The 6484-nt window shown below is 32.8% G+C and overlaps 2 pseudogenes; both read right to left on the bottom strand.

Moving 5' to 3' along the window:
• Positions 1-539: 539 nt before the first annotated feature.
• On the bottom strand, positions 540-3769 carry LOC130939828 (probable tRNA N6-adenosine threonylcarbamoyltransferase, mitochondrial; annotated as a pseudogene).
• A 17-nt stretch (positions 3770-3786) lies between these two features.
• LOC130939829 (probable tRNA N6-adenosine threonylcarbamoyltransferase, mitochondrial) lies at positions 3787-5553 on the bottom strand (annotated as a pseudogene).
• Between the last annotated feature and the right edge of the window lie 931 nt (positions 5554-6484).

Consider the following 6484-nt stretch of genomic DNA (forward strand, 5'->3'; position numbering starts at 1 on the left):
ATCCACTTCCGGGGCCCACTTGGTGTGTGCTTGGGCTGAGCTTGATTTATCCACGAGCAGAGGCTCCTCTTGGAGTTGAATTTCGAGTTATGATGTGCTTTGGGCGTTCAACTCCGGATTATGACGTTTTTCTGGCGTTTAACTCCAGAAAGGAGCGTGTACTTGGCGTTCAACGCCAGTTTGCGTCGTCATTCTTCGAATAAAGTATGGACTATTATATATTGCTGGAAAGCCCTGGATGTCTACTTTCCAACGCCGTTGAGAGCGCGCCATTTGGAGTTCTGTAGCTCCAGAAAATCCATTTCGAGTGCAGGGAGGTCAGAATCCAACAGCATCAGCAGTCCTTTTGTCAGCCTTTTTCAGAGTTTTGCTCAAATCCCTCAATTTCAGTCAGAATTTACCTGAAATCACAGAAAAACACACAAACTCATAGTAAAGTCCAGAAATGTGAATTTAACATAAAAACTAATGAAAACATCCCTAAAAGTAGCTTAAACTTACTAAAAACTATATAAAAACAATGCCAAAAAGCGTATAAATTATCCGCTCATCACTTCACTTTTTCCATCAGCATATTCTTCCCCAGCGGCCATCTCGGCCGCAAATCATACTAAAATGAATCACAGTTGAAAGAATCAGTGACTAATGAAACAATCATAACATGTAGTAACAGATGAAATTTTTGACACTATCAATGTTAACTTTTTACTATTACCTCATTAAAATCTACGAAGTTCATTTAAATATAGTCTAGATCCTCACATTTGCTTAATAGGATAAAGAATGAATTAAATATAGAATATAATAAGATAAAGGCATCAAAAGCAACTCAAATTTGCAATCCATGAGAACAGATAAACAGATCACTCAGAAATGAATTCAACATTTTCTTTGAGCTGGGTTACAATAATTGATCATGTTGATTTTGCAAAATACCATTAACTATAATCTTTTCCCCTAAATGAATCATAGCATCCAAATCCATTGAATTATGATAGGAAAGCAAATTGTTTAGATAAGAAAACACACCATGAAGTTTTCTGGTTCTTCTGCAGGTAGAGAAGGGTCATATCTTTCCATGTAGAAGTGCTTAATGCCAGTCCAAGCTACCATTACACGTGTTCAACAAAAAGCTTAAAATAAATAAATAAAAGCTATATTTCATGCATCAACAAAAGATAACAACCTAATTTGCTTTCTTGAGAACTTTGACTACTTATAACTAATAGCAACTCAAAAACTATATTATTACCATTGTTAGTACAAAGCTGGGGAAGAGGGCATACAAGTTGCAAGTCATTCTTCTTCATAACCATATCAAACCGAGATCAAACATAATAATTTGATGCAATTCCAGCAGAGATAACCTGCAATAGATGGCATAATATAGAAAGCCATTTAGATTTTTTGATGTAAAATAAATAGAAAAGGAAAGATTGATGTCATTTGAAAGAAAGAAACTACTCAGACTTTAAACTACCAGGTGTCTTATAGAAGATTCCATCTTCAATACCCACTGGATTGTACGTTCACACCTTTCCTCAAGATGTAACACTGCAATTCGTTGACCACATATAAAAATAAGACATCAATTAGGAACAAACTAAAGATGATCAAGATAGAGCAGATGCAATAATTTCAACTAAGTCATTATCTAGACCTGATACAGAAGACAAGTCTCGCATGACATAATGTACAAAACCTACAAAAACATAACTAACCTGAAAAGCAGCACCAATATCAACCCAGGCCAATCGATCTTCCTTACTTGCTGAAGAAATAGGGATCTTGACATCACTGCAAAAAAGTCCATAGCCCATATCCTTATATGTACGTAATAATAAATTGAAAGATGTTTGCATAATTTATCACTACTAAACAAAAATACTTTTTGCAACATGTAATATCACTGTTTTATTATCTGAATACATAGAATTAACACTAACAGAATGTGAAAATCAGTCTCTTATTTATTTATTTATTGATAAAAGAAGAATATCAGTAAGGCAAAGAGAAAATACACAAGTATATGGGAAAACAGGAGATCCTCCTTACATGAGCAAAGCCAAACAAAAGTAAAGCTATAAAGGAAGCACATCAGAAACCAATCACATACTCAACTTCAAAGCAAAAATCTTTTATATAATATGGCAAACAAATATAATAGAGTACATGCAATGATATAAAGGATAGATTATTCAGTTTCTACTAGGCTTATGCGTTATGACCTATCTCCCCCATAATTTTTATAAAATAAAAATATAATAAAAATAGAAAAAAATACTTACGTACATCTTTTTGGATTCGATTGCCAACCTTGGATTTTTAGTCCAGCATAGGAGAAGTTGCAATCTTTGTGTTGCTTCATTGGAACCTAAAATTAAAATAATAGTAAACTTAAAATCTCCAATAAAAGCATAACAACCACCGTAGTCATGTCAGATGGAAAAAACACGAAGGGTGGGATATAATATTCTAAGAATACTTACTGAAAAGCTTTCTGATTTGGCATTCCCCTCCTTAGCAAGCTCATTTATCGCAGGACCACCGCTTCTCCTCAAATCATGTCCAAGCCATTTAGCTGTCTTGTCATAAGCTTCACCAACTGCATCATCTATTGTTGTTCCAAGATCACGAGATTGAATTAGTAGATTATGTCCCCTTACAAAACAGTATATTGCCATCATCATCATTAAAGATAGCCACATGTAATAGTCAGCAGTGACACCATCAAATCATATGTTTGTTATGAGTATGAATAGCTTAAAAATATTTTGTATTATTGATTATTCTAATTATAAAAGACATAAAATCCTATCAAAAATTAAAAGAATAAAAAAGGATGGAAAGAAGGACCTAGATGTTAACAAAGAATGTAAGATAAATAAAAATTGAACTAAAATGAAAACTCAAGAACTTTGTGAGAAAATTGGATAGATCAAAGAAAATAAATTATAAGCCTTAACCATGTCCTTAACCTCACGCATATTGTAATTAATTAATGATTATATGTTCATTATATTTAGCAAAGCATTAAAGTTCTAAATAGAAAAAAAATATTGCTTCAATAATAACAATATCTTACCTTATTCATTTTATAATCAACAGTTATTTTCACTATTGTTATCTCCTCGGAGATTATGCTATCAATTGATGAACTGTAATCTCTGCGAAAGGCAATGGCAGCGACTGTTTAGAAGTAGAAAGCTCGTGTGCCACTTGCTGCGTTGATGGTCTTGACTTTTGATTAGAACACAAGCATGTTCATGCCAGTGTTACTATATGAACTATATCTTGAGTTTCTTTTTGACTTAATGGTAAACGGATGCGTGGATCCAAGAGATCTTTTATCATTATGTTTTTGTAGAAGAGTCATCTAGCAAAGATGAGATTAGCTCTCTTGGGTGCCTTCCCATTAAATTTTCCAATGCCACCACTCCAAAACTATAGACATTACACTTTTTTGTCACAATCATTGAATAAGCCAATTCTGCACAATGAATATAGAATAATCTCAATGAAATTAATTTCATATATTCAAGAATTAATAAATCTGTTTACTAAAAGCATCAAAAGATTTTTTTAAGAAAACTTCACCTAGTGCATGGTACCCATATGTTCCAACTTGTAATTTCTGATTTGCAGAATCAGGATCAAGAAGTCTAGCAATTCTAAAGTCTGAGACAACAACATGCAATTCTGAGTTCAACAAAATGTTATTGCTTGTTACATCTTTGTGAACTATTGGCGGGAAATAATCTTGATGCATGTAAGACAATGCATTAGCTATTCGCTAATGATATCCACCCTCTTGCTCCAACTTATCTCTTTAGCTTCTTCATCATCTATGTTCAAGGCATAAAATAAGCTTCCTCTTTCCATGTATTTGTATACCACAAAGTTTTCTGGTTCTTCTGTTGGTGGAGGAGGGTCATATCTTCCTATGTAGAAGTGCTCAATGCCAGTCCAAGCTACCATTACACCTATTCAAGAAAAAGCTTAAAATAAATAAATAAAAGCTATATTTAATATATGAACAAAAGATAACAGCCTAATTTACTCTCTTGAAAACTTTGACTACTTATAACTAATAGCAACTCAAAAACTATATTATTACCATTGTTAGAACAAAGCCAGGGTAGAGGGCATACAAGTTGCAAGCCATTCTTCTTCTCAACCATATCAAACCTAGATCAAACATAATGATTTGATGCAACGCCACCAGAGATAACCTGCAATAGATTGCATAAAATAGAAAGCCATTTAGATTTTTCGATGTAAAATAAATAGTAAATGAAAGATTGATGTCATTTGAAAGAAAGAAACTACTCAGACTTCAAACAACCAGGTGTCTTATAGAAGGTTCCATCTTCAATGCCCATTGGATTGTACGTTCACACCTTTCTTTAAGATGTAACACTGTAATTCGCTGACCACATGTAAAAATAAGACATCAATTAGACACAAACTAAAGATGATCAAGATAGAGCAGATGCAATAATTTCAACTAAGTCATTATCTAGACCTGATATGGAAGACAAGTCTCGCATGACATAATGTACAAAACCTACAAAAACATAACTAACCTGGAAAGCAGCAGTAATATCAACCTAGGCCAATCGTTCTTCCTTACTTGCAGAAGAAATACGGATCTTGACATCACCTCAAAAAAGCCCATAGCACATATCCTCATATGTACGTAATAATAAATTGAAAGATATTTGCATAATTTATCACTACTACACAAAAATACTTTTTGCAACATGTAATATCACTGTTTTATTATCTGATTACATGGAACTAACACTAATAGAATGTGAAAATCAGTCTTTTCTTTATTTATTTATTGATAAAAGAAGAATATCAACAAGGCAGAGAGAAAATGCACAAGTATATGGGAGAACAGGAGATCCTCCTTACATGAGCAAAGCCAAATAAAAGTAAAGCTATAAAGGAAGCACATCAGAAACCAATCACGTACTCGACTTCAAAGCAAAAATCTTTTATATAGTATGGCAAACAAATATAACAGAGCACAAGCAATGATATAAAGGATAGATTATTCAGCTTCTACTAGGTTTATGAGTTATGACCTATCTTCCCCATAATTTTTATAAAATAAAAATATAATAAAAATAGCAAAAAATACTTACGTACATCTTTTTGGATTTGATTGCCAACCTTATTTAGGTTTTTAGACCAGCATAGGAGAAGTTGCAATCTTTGTGTTGCTTCATTGGAACCTAAACTAAAAATAAAAGTGAACTTAAAACCTCCAATAAAAGCATAACAACCACCATAGTCATGTCAGATAGGAAAACCAAGAAGGGTGGGATATACTATTCTAAGAATACTTACTGAAAAGCTTACTGATTTGGCATTTTCCTCCTTAGCAAGCTCATTTATAGCAGGACCACCGCTTCTCCTCAAATCAAGTCCAAGCCATTTGGCTGTCTTGTCATAAGTTTCACCAATTGCATAATTTATTGTTGTTCCAAGATCACGAGCTAGAATTAGCAGATTATGTCCCCTTACAAAATAGTATATTGCCATCATCATCATTAAAGATAGCCACATATAATAGTTAGCAGTGACATCATCAAATCATATGTTTATTATGAGTATGAAAGGCCTAAAAATATTTTGTATTATTGATTATTCTAATTAAAAAGACATAAAATCCTATCAAAAATTAAAAAATAAAAAAGGATGGAATGATTGACCAAGATTTTAACAAAGGATGTAAGCTAAATAAAAATTGAACTAAAACGAAATACTCAAGAACTTTTTGAGAAAATTGGATAGATCAAAGGAAATAAATTATAAGCCTTAACCCTGTCCTTAACCTCACGCATATAGCAATTAATTAATGATTATATGTTCATTGTATTTAGCAAAGCATTAAAGTTCCAAATAGAAAAAAAATATTTCTTCAATAATAACAATTTCTCTTATTCATCTTATAATCAACAGTTATTTTCACTATTGTTATCACCCCGGAGATTATGCTATCAATTGATGAACTGTAATCTCTGCGAAAGAAAATAGCAGTGACTGTTTAGAAGTAGAAAGCTCGTGCGCCAATTGCTGCATTGATGGTCTTGACTTTTGATTAGAACGCAAGCATGATAATGCGAGTGTTACTACATAAACTATATATTGAGTTTCTTTTTGACTTAATGGTAAACGGATGCGTGGATCCAAGAGATCTTTTACCATTATGTTTTTGTTATAAGAGTCAGCTAGCAAATATGCGATTAGCTCTCTTGAGTGCCTTCCCATTAAAGTTTCCAATGCCACCACTCCAAACTATAGACGTCACACTTTTTTGTCACAGTCATTGAATAAGCCAACTCTGCACAAGGAATATAGAATAATCTCAATGAAATTAATTTCATATATTCAAGAATTGATAAACCTATTCACTAAAAGCATCGAAAGATTTTTTTAAGAAAACTTCACCTGGTGCAAGGTACCCATCAGT

The sequence above is a fragment of the Arachis stenosperma genome, chromosome 7 (genome assembly GCF_014773155.1).
Source record: "Arachis stenosperma cultivar V10309 chromosome 7, arast.V10309.gnm1.PFL2, whole genome shotgun sequence".
Taxonomy (NCBI): Eukaryota; Viridiplantae; Streptophyta; class Magnoliopsida; order Fabales; family Fabaceae; genus Arachis; species Arachis stenosperma.